This window comes from Callithrix jacchus, chromosome 10 (genome assembly GCF_049354715.1).
Source record: "Callithrix jacchus isolate 240 chromosome 10, calJac240_pri, whole genome shotgun sequence".
Taxonomy (NCBI): Eukaryota; Metazoa; Chordata; class Mammalia; order Primates; family Cebidae; genus Callithrix; species Callithrix jacchus.
Genome location: NC_133511.1, coordinates 6,975,559 through 6,992,390, shown reverse-complemented (window position 1 = coordinate 6,992,390; position 16,832 = coordinate 6,975,559).

The window sequence follows — 16,832 nt, the reverse complement described above, 5'->3', positions numbered from 1 at the left end:
TGGTGACACAAATGAGGGGTATAAATGTCAACATCGTTAATTACCCCGAGCTGTTCATTAGACAGTAGATGCAGCACTAGAAAAACTCAGAATGTCTTAAATTTATTAAGTGAATGTTAAATGAACTTTCATGTCCCCATTGTGATTTAGCAATGGACTTGCCAATGAAAAAACAATAGTCCATGTGAACAGCAGTTTTGTTGTTTGATTCTTTCTGGATTCAATGGATTATTTTTAGTTTATTAAGTATTCATTTCCTTTACTCCAAAGCATTCTAGTTTCCTTTCAGGAAATAGTGTCATGTCATTCTTTTTTTTTGAGACGGAGTTTCGCTCTTTACTCAGACTGGAGTGCAATGGCGTGATCTCGGCTCACCGCAACCTCCGCCTCCCGGGTTCAGGCAATTCTCCAGCCTCAGCCTCCTGAGTACCTGGGACTACAGGCACGCGCCACCATGCCCAGCTAATTTTTGTATCTTTAGTAGAGACGGGGTTTCACCATGTTGACCAGGATGGTCTCGATCTGTTGACCTCGTGATCCACCCGCCTCAGCCTCCCAAGTGTCATGTCATTCTTATTGGGTATAATTTCAAGGAAATGTTAAGCATGTGCATTGACCTTCTTAGCCCAGGGGCAGGCATTTGACAAAGCCAATTAATTGCTTTCTTCCTGAAATTTGTGTCTTGGTAGGAATACCTTCATTCTGGCAGTGACTTGACCAAATTGTTTCTGCTAAGACTCTGTTGTTTCTTTTTTTGTTCTTACCCATTTTTAAGCATATTTATCCATTCTTAATGTTTCTTATCTTTCTATTCAACTTTTTGCTCAAGCTACAGTTGATTTCTGTTGCTTTCAATCTAAGATCTTGACATAGACAGCATATGACAAAAATTACTTTGAATTTTCATTCCAAATTTTCCTGAGTGAGGTCCAATTTGGACTTTACATAACTAGTGAAGTAGCGCTAATCATCTATTCATATATACATTTCATTCTTTATAATCTGTAGATTAAACACTGAAGCTTGTTTCTGTCACTTGAACTATTTTACTTTTGCCCATCATATTGGGAAAATTTCTGTAATGACAGCTCAGCAGGCAGGATTAACAGAGACTATTAACAGTGTGTGTGTGTGTCTGTGTGTGTGTCTGTGTGTGTGTGTCTGTGTGCGTGTCTGTGTGTGTGTCTGTGTGTGTCTGTGTGTGTCTGTGCGTGTGTCTGTGTGTGTCTGTGTGTGTGTGTGTCTCTGTGTGTGTGTGTGTGTGACTTTGAAGAGGAGAATTCTTTTGCCAGTTTCCATTTCTGATCCATCGAAACCTCTAACAATAACAGTAATAATGATGATGACGGTAATTTTATAGAAAGCATGATGTGTTTTCCGGCAATGAGAAAATAGCTAGAATGGCCTTTGAAATAATGTGTCACAGTGTATGGATGCCTAGAAGCAGCAATTCGTGACGGCAAGTCTTTTTTGCATGTTTATGAACACATGTTGTGCATATGGGTCTGCAGTTACAGCCATTCTAAGAAAGATTCTTGATGCTGACTGTCTTAGTTTGTTTTCTGTTGTTATAACAGAATACTGGATATTGGGTAATTGATAAAGAATAGAGATTTCTTTTTTACACATCTAGAGTCTGGGAAGTCTAAGGCCCAGGGGCATGCATTTGGTGAGGCCCTTCTTGCTGTGTCACAGCATAATGAACAGCATTACATTGGCAAGAAAGAGAGCAAGAGAGGAGGTTGAACTCATTCTTTTATGAGGAATCTACTCCTGGAATGACTAACCCACTCCCTCGATTACAACATTAATCCATTATGACAGCAGAGCCCTGTGACCTCATCACTTCCTAGAAGTCCCACCTCACAACATTGTTGCATTGAAGATTAAGTTTCCAACACATGAACTGTGGGAACACATTCAAACCATAGGCTTGCCCTTCTGCCTCTGGATGCAGCACCTTTGCTCAACAAAAGCAGCTGTTTCTTCCTGGAGCTAGACCTTTGAGTTAATCTTATTTTAGAGAGACCTTCAGATATATTCAATCACATAAAGTGAAAAATCAAGTTCAAATTATTAAGTTGTCCTTGAAATGTCCATGGTTAGCAGCATCTAATGTATCCATGCTGCATTATGTAAAATGAAAAATCAAGTTCAAATTGTCATCAAGTTTCCCTTGAAATACCCATAGTCAGTTGCATCTTGGATATCCAGTTGCCATCTGTTCTTATCCCCTTACCAAGCCATTCTCAATATATATATATGGCACGGCTCTTACCGTATGGCATGGCTGTAAAGTAAAGATGGTATTACACCTGTCTTGGACAGGAAGACATACTGAGCAAATAATAGCACTAGCAAAATTCTCCTGAAGGATTCGTTTTCTTTAACCAGAAGAAAACTTCAGATGGAGCAAAAAATCAGCCAGTGTACAATAACAGGTACTGGCCTATTTTTCTGGGAATATTGCTAGTTCAGGAAAGAAAGCATAATTTGCCCCTTAATTTGCATGTAATGAAAAGTGGGTGTAAATATAACTGCAGAACTGCCTTTGAGCTGTAACTGAGCACACGGCTTGCGGGATAGGCCTGCTTCACAAGGAGCAGTACCTCTGCTGCTGGGATACACTGCTGCTTAAGGAAAAGTTGCTGTTTACCACCAGCAGCTTACCCTCGAATTCTTTCCTGGATGAAGCCAAGAAGTCTCCTGGGATAAGCCCAGTTTCGGGGCTTGCCTGCCTTGCATCAGGAGCATTGGAGAAGGAGACTCTAAGTGTTCCTGGGAGGGTCAGGGAAGGCTTCCCGTAGCAGGCAGCCTTGTTGCTGATAGTTTTGCTGGAGTTAGATGCTGAGATGTCAGTTTAGCCTAAAGGGTAATCATATATTTAAGCAGGCAATTTCATATACTTACAATACAGGTATACATAAGGCACTGTGGAAGTGCATATGAAAGGAACACTTATTTTGCTGATGTGAGAATCAGGGACATGTATAGCCTTGAAATGCCATTGAAGCTTGGCTCAGAAGAATGAGCAAATGGAAATACTGAATAGGGTAGTGTAGCCATTTATCCGTGAAAGATGAATCAGCAATGAGGTTGGACACAAAGAACTTACCCCCACCTAGGGGCTTATTTTCCAGTCTATTACTTCTTCCCATGCCTGGATCTTCAGCTTATCTTTGGCATCATAACCTTCTGGGAGATTTTCTTAGGCTCTCCTTTCAGGGCTTCAATTATTTAATTGAAACCATTGTTGAAAATAACATGATATTTTCTTATTAATATGGAACACACACACACACAATTTCCTCGCATATAGGAACTCCTAATATTTTGCATGTCATCTAAAATCTCATTATTCATCTTGTGAAGGAAGATTAATTCCAAGATGAAAACAGATGGACACGCAAATGAACAAAGGCAAGTGATGAAAGGCAGAACTCTCTGCATTCAAGCATTAAAGTATGATAACTGTGGAGAACTGGGACGGATTCTGTGAACATGCTTTAATACAAGACCGTACGTAAGACTCATGAAAACTAGGCAAGGAAAAAACGCACTTTCTCTTATGCTTGAAAAAAATCCTCATCTACATAGAATATGCTTATAGAAATTGTAAGGGAATTGCATGTGGCACTGCATTGTTCATAGGAAAAGAAAATTGTGTGATTTAAATTTTGATGTTTTCAAGAGACCCTGGAAGCAGGCGTGGGTCATGAAAAGGGCTCACTCTAGCGTAAGGTGTGAGGATTACTTGGAAGGCATGAAATTATGGTCTCAGTAAGCACAGACTTATTTCTAAGCATCTTGTCTTTAAGAAGAACCATAAACTTCGATTCTGACAGTTTTATGTATTATTTTTTCTGACTAGTCTTTTTTCATGGGTTAGGATTTGAGCTTCTGAGGAATAAGAGACACCTAAAGGACTCCACTTGAGATGGCCAGCTCATGCCCATTGCTTAAAGCCAGGTGCTGGACTGGAACTATGTGCAACCATCAAAACATAGGACATTGAAAAACTGCTTTGGACTGATGCTCAGGTCTTTTTTCTTTTTCCAACTTTTAAGTTCAGGGATACATGTGCAGGTTTGTTATATAGGTAAACATGCGTCTTGGGGGTTTGTTGTACAGATTATTTCGTGACCCAGTTATTCAGCTTAGTACCCATTAGTTATTTTTCCTGATATTCTCCTTCTTTCCACCCTGCACACTCTGATGGGTCCCAGTATGTGTTGTTCCCCTCTATGTGATCCTGTGTTCTCATCATTTTAGCTCCCACTTGTAAGTGAAAAGATATGGTATTTGGTTTTCTGTTCCTGTGTTAGTTTGCTGAAAATAATGGCCTCCAGTTCCATCCATGTCCCTGCAAAGGACATAATCTCAATCCTTTTTGTGGATACATAGTATTCCATGGTATATATGTAGCACGTTTTCTTTATGCAGTCTACCATTGATGGCAGATAGGTTGATTCCTTGTCATTTGTATTGTGTATAGTGCTGCAATGAATGTACATGTGCATGTGTGTTTGTCATAGAATGCCGTATATTTCTTTGGCTGTATACCCAAATGGGATTGCGGGATCTAATGATAGTTCTGTCCTTAGGTCTTTGAGGAATTTCCACATTGTCTTCCACAATGATTGAACTCATTTATACTGCCACCACCAGGGTATAAGTGTTTCTTTTTCCCTACAACCTCACCAGCATCTGTTATTTTGACTTTTTGGTAATAGCCATTCTGACTGGTGTTAGATGATGTCTCATTGTGGTTTTGACTTGCTTTTCTTTAATGACCCATGATGTTGAGCTGTTTTTCAAATGACTGTTGGATGCATGCTTGTTTTCCTTTGAAAAGTGTTTGTTCATGTCCTTTGCCCACTTTTTAATGGGGTTGTTTTTTTCTTGTAAATTTGTTTGTTTCTTATAGATGCTGGATATTAGACCTTTGTCAGATGCATAGTTTGCAAACATTTTCTCTTTCTGTATGTTGTCTGTTTACTCTGTTGACAGTTTCTTTTGCAGTACAGAAGCTCTTTAGTTTAACTAGATTCCATTTGTTAATTTTTGCTTTTGTTGCAATTGCTTTTGGCCTTTTCTTCATGAAATCTTTGCCCATGACTATGTCCTAAATGGTATTGCCTGGTTGTCTTCTGGGGTTTTTGTAGTTTTGGGTTTTACATTCAAGTCTTTAATCCATCGTGAGTTAATATTTGTATATGGTATAAGGAAAGGGTAGAGTTTTAATCCTCTGCATGTGGCTGACCAGTTATTTGAGCACCATTTATTTAATAGGGAATCCTTTCCCCATTGCTTGTTTTTGTCTGTTATTTCAAAGATCAGATAGTTGTAGGTGTGTGACCTTATTTCTGTGTTCTCTATTCTGTTCCATTGGTCTATGTGTCTGTTTTTGTACCAGCACCTTGCTGTTTTAGTTACTGTAGCCCTGTAGTATAGTTTGAAGTTAGGCAAAGTGATGGCTCCAGCTTTCTTGTTTTTACTTAGGATTGCCTTGGCTATACAGGCTCTTTTATGACTTTTAAAATAGTTTTCTCTAGTTCTATGAAGAATGCTGATAGTACCTTTTCAGAAAGAGCATCGAGTCTATAAATTGCTTTGGGTAGTATGGCCATTTTAATGACACTGATTTTTCCTATCCATGAGCATGGAATGTTTTTCCGTTTGTTTTTGTCATCTATGACTTCTCTGAGTAGTGGTTTGAGTTCTCCTTGCAGAGGTCTTTCACCTCTCTAGTTAGCTGTGTTCCTATTTTCTTTTTGTGATGCCCGGGTCTTTAGTAGTTGCAAGCTGAAAGTTCAAAGAAACAAGAAGATATGGCCACAGTTTCTCAAATAATCTTGAGTAAAGGCCATTACTGGCTTTATGGCTTGATCTATAGGATTTTTGTTATTATCATGGGTCCATTACCCTGAAAAGCACACCCTAAGCCTGGTTCTGAATCAGTAGCTCAAATGCTGGGTAGAGATAACCATAAAATTAGGTTCGTGGAAGGGAGGGAAGAACAACAAAAGGAAAGAGTGAACATATATTAAGCAAACAAACAATAATAACAAAAACACTCTCACTCAAAATGAGGCTAAAAATGAAGATCCCCAAAGTGAAAAAGGCAGCCAATACAATAAATAATTAGATGTTGAAACTAATCCAGATGAAATTAATTATTATGAGTATGTTCCTGAGAAAAGCTTAGAACCAGTATTTTGAAGACATTCAAAGGCCTAAATGAAAATATCACTTCATTAAAAAAGAATCAGAAAGCCTGAAACAAGGAAGAAAAGAAGAAAGAGCAACGTGTATGAGAAATATCATGATTGAAATAAAAATGCAGTCAGCCAAATAGATTCTGACCAGAGGATAGAATCAAATTGCCCATAATGTTTCCAGATGTATGGATGCAAACTGTAAAAAAGAAGAGATAAGACAAGAAAGGTAGATTGAGAAGCTCTGTATTAGTCTTAGAAGACTCTTATGTCTCATGGTTTCTACAGGTCAGGATTTTAGCTTGGTGGTTCTGGCTCAGGATTTACTATGACGTTGTAGCGCAGGTGTTAGTTGAAAATGCAGCCATCTGAAGGATTGACTAGAAGTAGAGAAGGCACTTCTAAGTTCATGAAGCTAGTTGTTAGCTTCACAGCCTTTTATTATTTATTTATTTATTTATTGCATTTTAGCTTTTGGGGTACATGTGCAGAGCATGCAAGATAGTTGCATAGGTACACACGTGGCAGTGTGATTTGCTGTCTTCCTCCCCTTCACCCACATCTGGCATTTCTCCCTTTGCTATCCCTCCCCAGCTCTGCCCCCCACTGTCCCTCCCCTATTCCCCCCAATAGACCCCAGTGTGTAGTACTCCCCTCCCTGTGTCCATGTGTTCTTATTGTTCATCACCCACCTATGAGTGAAGAATATGCGGTATTTCATTTTCTGTTCTGTGTCAGTTTGCTGAGAATGATGTTCTCTGGATTCATCCATGTCCCTACAAAGGACATGAACTCATCGTTTTTGATTGCTGCATAATATTCCATGGTGCATATGTGCCACATTTTCCCAGTCTAGTCTATCATCAATGGGCATTTGGGTTGGTTCCAGGTCTTTGCTATTGTAAACAGTGCTGCAATGAACATTTGTGTGCATGTGTCCTTAGAGTAGAATGATTTATAGTCCTTTGGATATATACCCAGTAATGCGATTGCTGGGTCAAATGGAATTTCTATTTCTAGATCCTTGAGGAATCGCCACACTATCTTCCACAATGGTTGAACTAATTTACACTCCCACCAACAGTGTAAAAGTGTTCCTATTTCTCCACATCCTCTCCAGCATCTGTTGTCTCCAGATTTTTTTAATGATCGCCATTCTAATTGGCATGAGATGGTATCTCAATGTGGTTTTGATTTGCATCTCTCTGATGACCAGTGATGATGAGCATTTTTTCATATGATTGTTGGCCTCATATATGTCTTCTTTTGTAAAGTGTCTGTTCATATCCTTTGCCCATTTTTGAATGGGCTTGCTTGTTTTTTTCCTGTAAATCTGTTTGAGTTCTTTGTAGATTCTGGATATCAGCCCTTTGTCAGATGGGTAAACTGCAAAAATTTTTTCCCATTCTGTTGGTTGCTGATCCACTCTAGTGACTGTTTCTTTTGCCGTGCAGAAGCTGTGGAGTTTGATTAGGTCCCATTTATCTATTTTGGCTTTTGTTGCCAATGCTTTTGGTGTTTTGGTCATGAAGTCCTTGCCTACTCCTATGTCCTGAATGGTTTTGCCTAGATTTTCTTCTAGGGTTTTTATGGTGCCAGGTCTTATGTTTAAGTCTTTAATCCATCTGGAGTTCATTTTAGTGTAAGGTGTCAGGAAGGGGTCCAGTTTCTGCTTTCTGCACATGGCTAGTCAGGTTTCCCAACACCATTTATTAAACAGGGAATCCTTTCCCCATTGCTTGTTTTTGTCAGGTTTATCAAAGATTGTATGGTTGTAGATATGTTGTGTTGCCTCCGATGCCTCTGTTCTTTTCCATTGTTCTATATCTCTGTTTTGGTACCAGTACCATGCTGTTTTGATTACTGTAGCCTTGTAGTATAGTTTGAAGTCTGGTAGTGTGATGCCTCCTGCTGTGTTCTTTTTGCTTAGAATTGACTTGGCTATGCGGGCTCTCTTTTGGTTCCATATGAAGTTCAAGGTGGTTTTTTCCAGTTCTGTGAAGAAAGTCAATGGTAGCTTGATGGGGATAGCGTTGATTCTGTAAATTGCTTTGGGCAGTATAGCCATTTTCACGATATTGATGCTTCCTAACCATGAACATGGAATGTTTCTCCCACAGCCTTTTAAAATGGGAAGATATTGGAGGTTTTTGAGCAGAAGTGTTGATTTACATAGTTTTAACTGGATTACATTAGTTGTTGTTTGAGAATCATTTGAAAGTAAGCAAGGGCAGATATAAATTAATTAGAAGTCTATTGAAATAAACTAGGTAGAATGTGATGTTTACTGGCTCACGGGAGGAGTGTCAGGTGATAAGAAATGCTCAGGTCTAAATATGTGTTGGCAATAGAGTCAACAAGTTTTATTGATACATTGGACCTGGAATTTTAAAGAGTTGCTTCTACAACAATAAAATAACATCTTTGTCAAAACTTTTGGATTTTGGATAGTTTGGTGTGTGTACCATTCATGCATTTTTAATTTTTATACAGTTGATTTGACCCATTTCCTTCTGCATGGTTTTTGAGTTATGTGTGCTTTCTAGAAATTACACTATAAATTACACAAAATGTTTTCTTTCTTTTATCCACTGAGTGTATGTTAAGGTGTTGAGAGTGAATTGGGCTCTTATTTTTTTATCCCCCTTTTAATGGCCCTCCCAACTATCCACTGAATAATCAAATTTTGTACAATTAAATGAGATTTGTAAAAAAAAAAAAAAAATTAACATTTTACTCTGTTTTATTTGTTGAGAGTGCGTTAAATCTACAGATAAACTCAGGGGTATTTTACATTCTTTCTTTTGTCCAAGAATAAGTCATATCATTTTATCCATTCAAGTCTTTGTCACTGCCTTTCACAAAATATCACCTTCATTATTCTTAGGTATTGCATTTTTTTCTATTGCTATAGTGAGATCTATGCAGATAAATATTTTTGTAGTTTAATTTTGGTAAAAATTAAAATATAAAACATAAAATTTGTTACCCATCTTAAATACACGGTTTGGTGAATTTTAGTAAATTAATACATTTCAATTCATATTCAATGATTACCCAAAAAATTGTCCTTATGTTCATTTGCAATCAATTCCTCTTCCTCCTTCTAGCTGCAGAAACTGTTGATGTTTTATAAATGGAAGTAGAAAATGTATAATCTTTTGTTCTTGATTACATGGCAGCTATTAACTTTACTGTTTTTTAAAGACGCAGCTCCAGTGCTTATTATGTTGTTATATGTAGTATAAATCAGCTTAAGTCCATTAATCTTTTATCTTTATAATTGCTTTCTTCTATTTTGCTGGCTTTATTTTACTGGTATATTCCAAATTCATTAAAGGGAGCTATGCATTTATTTGCTGTTATTCTTTCTTGCATAGTAATTAAGTGTTTAGGGTTAGGAATAGCTCTTGAGCACGACTTAATTACGTTCCATAGGTTCTAATATGTACATCACCTCTATTTTATTTTCTAAACTTTCTACATTTTGGTTTATCTCTTTGGCCCATATTGTTTAAGAGAAAACTTTAAATTTTCAGCTGGTCAAGGTGTTGTTTCCTTTTTTTCTAAAAACATTAATTTATAGCTTTTCTCTCTCTTTTTTAAAATGATTAAAATGAGTGTGGCCTTTACTCTTTCTACAGTATATAAAAAAATTCATACACTTTCTGGTTCATTTTTATAAGGATTTATTAGTCCCTGGATGAGACGTTATATATTCTGTTGAGTGCAATGCTTATATGTAAATATATTAGCATTATATTATTAAGTATATAATTTATATGCTCAGTGCATTAAAAATCATCTAAGGTGCTGAGAAAAAGGATGATTTCTGGGAACCACTCCCTGAAAACCTGATTTCATAGGCCAGAGTGCAGTCTTGAAATAGATTTTATTTTACAAGAATCCTGGGAAAGTTTGCTGCAGGTGGTCTTTGGTCCACCCTTTAAAAAAGTCTTCTCCATATTGTTACTTACTTTGATTATATATTTAATTTTCTATGAGATGAAAAAGGTGAATTAAAAGTTCCTTAATATTATTGTACTTTCTGTTTTATTTTTGGGAGGATTACATTTTGAAAAATGATATTTTACTGTTTAATACATGAAAATTAAAATACAACAATAAGAAGTTTACATTTTATTGTTATCAGTTGTCCTTTGTTATCTCAATTTTTTTTTGAAATGCTGGTTGATACAAATATCCATCTTCTAGTTTCCCTGCTTTTCTATGTGTATTTTCCCAGTATAATTTTTCTGTTTTATTTCCACTCTTTAAATGACTTCGATGCACATGTATTTTTTGTGGACAGAAGTGTGTGTGTGTGTGTGTGTGTGTGTGTGTGTGTTTTACCCAGTCGGACAATGTTTTCCCTTTAATAATTCAGTTTTTCTCATTTTCATTATGACAGATATGTGCAGTCTTGGGCTGTCATTGTATGTTGGAAAAATGAGACTTTGTGTTGGCTTTAGATTAGAAACTGTCGGAAATACTTCCATTTAATTCAAGCTTGTCATAAACAGCTGCAGCCGGGATCGGTAATTATAAAACCTATCTAAACCACCAGAAGTTACACTGAGCTTTTATAGTGCGTGTCAAATAGGACTTAATCCAAGGTGAGAAAAGAGAGGAGATAAAATAATATTTCCAGTGAATTCTCTTGCATTTGAAATGTACATATACAATTATGAATTATAAAAATACTAGCTAAGTTTATAAAATTATCTAAAACATCTTTCACAAACCTTGAGACCCACATACTTAGAGTACCACTTTCATTTTAACCTTACAGAGGTACATAATGTCTAATAAACTGATTCTATTTAAAGTATATAATTTGATAAATTTTGATGTGTGAATACACACCTGAAACCATAACCACAATCAAATTAATGAATATATCCATTGCCCTCAAGAATCTCCTCAAGCCCCTTTGTAAATCGTCCCTCTGTGTCCACTTTCCTGATACCTTCAAGCAAACACGGCTGTACTTTCTCGAACTATGAATTACTTTGCGTTTTCTGGAATTTTAAATAAATGAAATCAGACAGAAGAAGCTACTCTTACGTCTGTCTTCTGTCAGTTAGCACCTAATTATTTTGAGATTCATTTATGTTCTTGGATGTGCTGACTGTTCGTTCCTTTTGGTGAGTTCGTTTCTATGGTTATACGACAATTTGTTTATTCCTTCACCTGTTGATGGGCTGTTTCTGATCTTTGGCTATTGCAAATAGAATTCGCTGTGAACATTTGTGTACAAGTCTTCGCTGTGAACGTTGGCTCAACTACTACTCTTAGATTAGCATCTAGGGGTGGAATGGATGAGTCATATGGTAGGTGTATGTTTATTTTAAGAAACTGCAAAACTGTCTTCCAAAGAGGATGTACCATTTTATATTCCAACAAAAAATGTGTGAGAGTTCTAGTTGTTCTATGTATTTGCTAATACTTGGTTTAATCAAGTTTTTAAAATTCTAGCCATTCTAATGAGTGGTATCTCACTGTGAGTTTAATTTAAATATCCCAATAACTTATGATGTTGATCCTTTTCTTAGGTACTTATTTATTATTCATATATTATCTTTGACGAAGCATTTGTGTGAATCTTACAATTTTTTTCAGTTTTAATAGCTTTAAAGGTACAAGCGGTTTTCAGTTACATGGATGAATTTCATGGTGGTGAAGTCTAGGATTTTACCGTACTCATCACCTGAGTAGTGTACATTGTACCCAATAGGTAATTTTTCATCCCTCACCCTGCTCCAGTTTTACCCAGTTCAGAAACTCCAGTGTCCGTTATATCATGCTGTGTACCATTGTGTGCTCCCACTTACAATGTGAGAATATGTACAATTTGTTTTTTGATTTCTGAGTCACTACACTTAGAATAATGCCCTCCAGTTCCATACAAGTTGCTGCAAAATACATTATTTTTTTTCTTTTTTAATGGTAGAGTAGTATTCCATGGTGTATATATACAACGTTGTCTTTATCAGCTCATCAGTTAATGAGCACTTAGGTTAATTCCATATCTTTGCAATTGTTAACTGTGCTGCTATAAACATGTGCGTGCAGGTGTCTTTTTGATATAGTGACTTTTTTCCCCCTTTGGGTAGATACCCAGTAGTGACATTGTTTAGTTCTTTAAGAAATCTCCTTACTGTTTTCCATAGTGGTTTTATTTATTTACATTCCCATCACCAGTGTATAAGCATTCCTTTTCTACTGTATCCATGCCAATATCTATTGTTTCTTTGACTTTAAAAATGGCCATTCTTCTGGGGTAAGGAGGTATCTTGTTGTGATTTTAATTTGTATTTCCTTGATGATTAGGGATGTTGAACATTTTTTTCATATGTTTGTAGGCCATTTGTATATCTTCTTTTGAGAAATGTCTATTCATGTCCTTTGCCCAATTTTTAATGGGATTATTTGTTTTTTCTTGCTGATTTGTTTGAGTTCTTTGTAGATTCTGGATATTAATCTTTTGTCGTATGCATAATTTTCAAATATTTTTTTCCATTCTGTAGATTGTCTTCTTACCCTGATTATGTCTTTTGCTTTATAGAATCCCTTTAGCTTAATTCAATCTCATTTATCTATTTTTGTTTTTCTTGCATTTGCTTTTGTAGTCTTAGTCATAAGACCAATGTCCCAAAGAGTTTATCTTAGGGTTTTTTTTCTTCTATAATTTTTATGGTTTATGGTCTAGGATTTAAGTCTTTAATCCACCTTGAGTTAATTTTTTTATATGGTGAGAGACAGGGGTCCAGTTTTATTCTTCTATGTGTGGCTAATTTTCCCAGTCCTATTTATTAAATAGGGTGTCCTTTCCCCAATTTATGTTTTTGTATGGCTTGTCAAAGATCGGTTGGTTGTAACTAATTGGCTTACTTTCTGGCTTTTCTAATACATTCCATTGGTTTATGTATATACTTTAATACCACTGCCATTCTGTTTTGCTTACTATAGACTTATAGTATAGTTAGCAGTCAAGCAATATGATCCCTCCAGATTTATTCTTTTTCCTTAAGATTACTTTGGCTATTCAGGCTCTTTTTTGGTTCCATATGAACTTTAGGACTTTTTTTCTAATTCGATGAAAAATAATGTTGCTATTTTGATAGGAATTACATTGAATCTACAGATTCCTTTGGGCAGTATGGTCACTTTTGTGATATTGATTCTTCCAATCCATGAATATAGGAAGTATTTCTATTTATTTGTAGCATATATGATTTCTCTCAGCAGTGTTTGGAGTTCTTGTAGAGATCTTTCATCTTCTTAGTTAAGTATATTCCTAGGTATTTTTTTCAACTATATAAAAGGGATGGCATTTTAAATTTGATTCTCAGCTTGACTGCTGTTGATGTATGGTAGTGCTACTGATGTGTGTACATTGATTTTGTAACCTGAGACTTTACCAAATTCATTTATTAGATCCAGGAGTCTTTTTAAGGAGGTTTTGGGTTTTTTTTTTAGGTTTAAGTTTATATCATTGGCAAACAGAGTTAGTTTGACTTCCTCTTTTCCAATTGGATGTCCTTTATTTCTTTCTTTTGCATAATTGTTCTAGCTAGGACTTCTAGTACTACGGTGAATAGAATTGGTGAAAGTGGTCATCCTTGTCTTGTTCCGATTCTTAAGGGGAATGCTTTTAACTTTTCCTCATTTATTACGATGTTGGCTGTAGTTTTGTCATTGACAGCTTTTATTATTTTGAGGTAAGTTCCTTCTATGGCTAGTTTTTTGAGGGTTTTTAATCACAAAGCAGTGCCAAATTTTATCAAATAGTTTTTCTGCACCTATTGAGATAATCATGTGGTATTATTTTCAGTTCTGCTTATGGGATGAATTATACTTATTGAGTTGCTTATATTGAACCATGCCAGCATTCCCGGAATAAAACTCACTTGATCGTGGTGAATTTCTTTTTAATGTGCTCTTGGATTCAGTTTGCTAGTATTTCATTGACCGTTTTTGCATCTATATTCATTAGGGATGTTGGTTTGTAGTTTTATTTTTATTTTTTGTGATGTTCATTCCTGGCTTTGGTATCAGGTTAATTCTTGCTTTGTAGAATAATTTAGGGAGTACTCCCTCCTCCTCAATCATTTGGAATAGTTTTGGTATAATTGGTACCAATTATTCTTTGAATGTCTGATCACATTTATCTGTGAATCCATTTGGCCCTGGGATTTGTTGTTGTTGGCAGTTTTAAAACTACGGATTCAACCTTACTGCTTGTTATTGGTCTGTTCACAATTTCTATTTATTCCTGATTCAACCTAGGGGAGTGTTACATTTCCAGGACTTATTCATGTCCTCTAGCTTTTTTTAGTTTGTGTGAATAGAGTTGTTCATAGTAGTCTCAAATGATCTTTTGTATTTTTGTGGTGTACATTGTGGTGTCTTCATTTCCATTTCTAACTGAGCTCATTTGAATCTTCTCTTTTCTTGTTTAATATAAGTAGTGGTCTATCGATTTTGTTTATCTTTTCACAGAACTAGCTTTTTGCTTCATTGATCTTTTGTGTCATATTGGTTTCAATTTTATTTAGTTCTGCTCTGATCTTCGTTCTTTCTTTTCTTTTGCTAGATTTGGGTTTTGAAAACTTTTTAAATTTCCATCTTGATTTTATTATTAACGTCAAAACCACCCAGGAGTGGATCATTTAATTTCCTTGTATTTGCATAGTTTGGAGAGTTCCTTTTGGTATTGATTTCTAGTTTTACACTGTTGTGGTCTGAGAAGATACTTGATATTATTTCAACTTTTACAAATTTACTGAGACTTGTTTTGTGGCCTAGCATATGATTTATCATGGCAAATGTTTCATGTGGTGATGAGAGTAATGTACGTTCTGCAGGTCTTGAGAAGAATGTTTTGTAAGTATCTGTTAGGTTCATTTATTCCAGATTGCAGTTTAAATCCAGTGTTTCTTTGTTGATGTTCTGCCTCAATGATCTGTCTGGTGCCACCTGAGGAGTATTACAGTCCCACGTTATTGCTGTGCCGCTGTCTCTTTTTATAGGTCTAGTAGTAATTGCTTTATGAATCTGGGAACTCTGGGGTTAGGTGCATACATATTTAGAATTGTTATATTTTCTTGTTGAATTGTTCCTTTTATCATTATATAATGACCTTTGTCTTTTTTTAAATTATTGTTTCAAAATCTGTTTTATCTGATATGAGAATAGCTACCTCTGCCTGTTTTTGGTTTCCTTTTGTATAAAAGATCTTTCCCCGCTTCTTTATACCTTGTATCTATAAGAATCCTTACATATTAGGTGTGTTTCCTGAGGACAGCACATATTTTGTTTGTGCTGCTTTATCCATTATGTCAGTGTGTATATTTATAGCTGGAGCATTTAGACCATTTACATTCATTGTTAACAATAAGATGCGAGGTACTATTCCAGCCATCATGTTGATAGTTTCCAGTGACTTTGTTTTCTTCATTGTGTTACTGTTTGATAAGCCATGTGAATTGTATGCTTCTAGGTATTTCTATTCTGGTACATATCAACCTTTAATTTTGAGATTTGGAGCTCTTTTTAGCATTTCTGTAGGGCTGGCCTAGAATGGACAAATTCTCTCAGCATTTACTTGTCTGAGAATTACTATTTCTTTTTTATTTACAAAACTTAGTTTTGCTGAACACAAAATTCTTGGCTGCACTTATTCTATTTAAGGTGTATAAAGAGAGAATCTCAATTCCTTATGGCTTGTAAGGTTTCTGTGGAGAAACCTGCTGTGAGTCTGACAGGTTTTCCTTCATAGGTTACCTGACGTGTTCGTCTCACTGCTCTCAGAATTCTTTCCTTCTTGTTGACTTGAGTCATAGTCTGATGACTGTATGCTTTGGTGATGTCGTTTTTGCAATGAGTCTTTCAGGAGCTCTTTGACCTTCTTTTATCTGTATGCCCAAATCTCTAGCAAGGCGAGAGAAGTTTTCTTCTGTTATTCCCCCAAATAGGGTTGTGCTTTTTCTTCTCCCTCAGGAACACTTATAATTCTTAGGTTTGTCATTTTATATAATCTCATATTTCTTGGAGACTTTGTTCTTGCTTTTCTTTTTTCTTTATTTTTTTCTGACTGGGTTAATTCAAAAGCCTTGTCTTTGAGCTCTGAAATTCTTTCTTCTACTTGGTGTAGTCTATTGTTAAAACTTTCCACTGCATGTTGTAGTTCCCACGTGTGTCTTACATTTCCAGATGTTCTTATTTGTTTTCTTTAAAATATTTACCTCTTTAGAAAATTTTTCAAAAAAATTTTATGTTTTTTTTTCATCTTTCTCTTGTATCTTTTTGAATAACTTAATAATCTTTTAAATTCATTATCTGTTATTTCAATGATTCCATCTTTGCTTGTATCCATTGCTGGAGAGTTAGTGTGATTTTTGGGGTGTTATAAAACCCTAATTTTTCATGTTGCCAGAATTACTTTTCTAAGTATTTTTTAGTTTATTTTTTATTCAACTGGATTAAAAAAATTTTCCCCCTTGAGGATGTGACTTTAATGTTTACTGTCAAATATCTTTGACTCTGAGTCCTTTCAATGGTGAAGAATCTGCATGAGTTCCTTCATGATATGGGTCAGTTCTGTGTCCC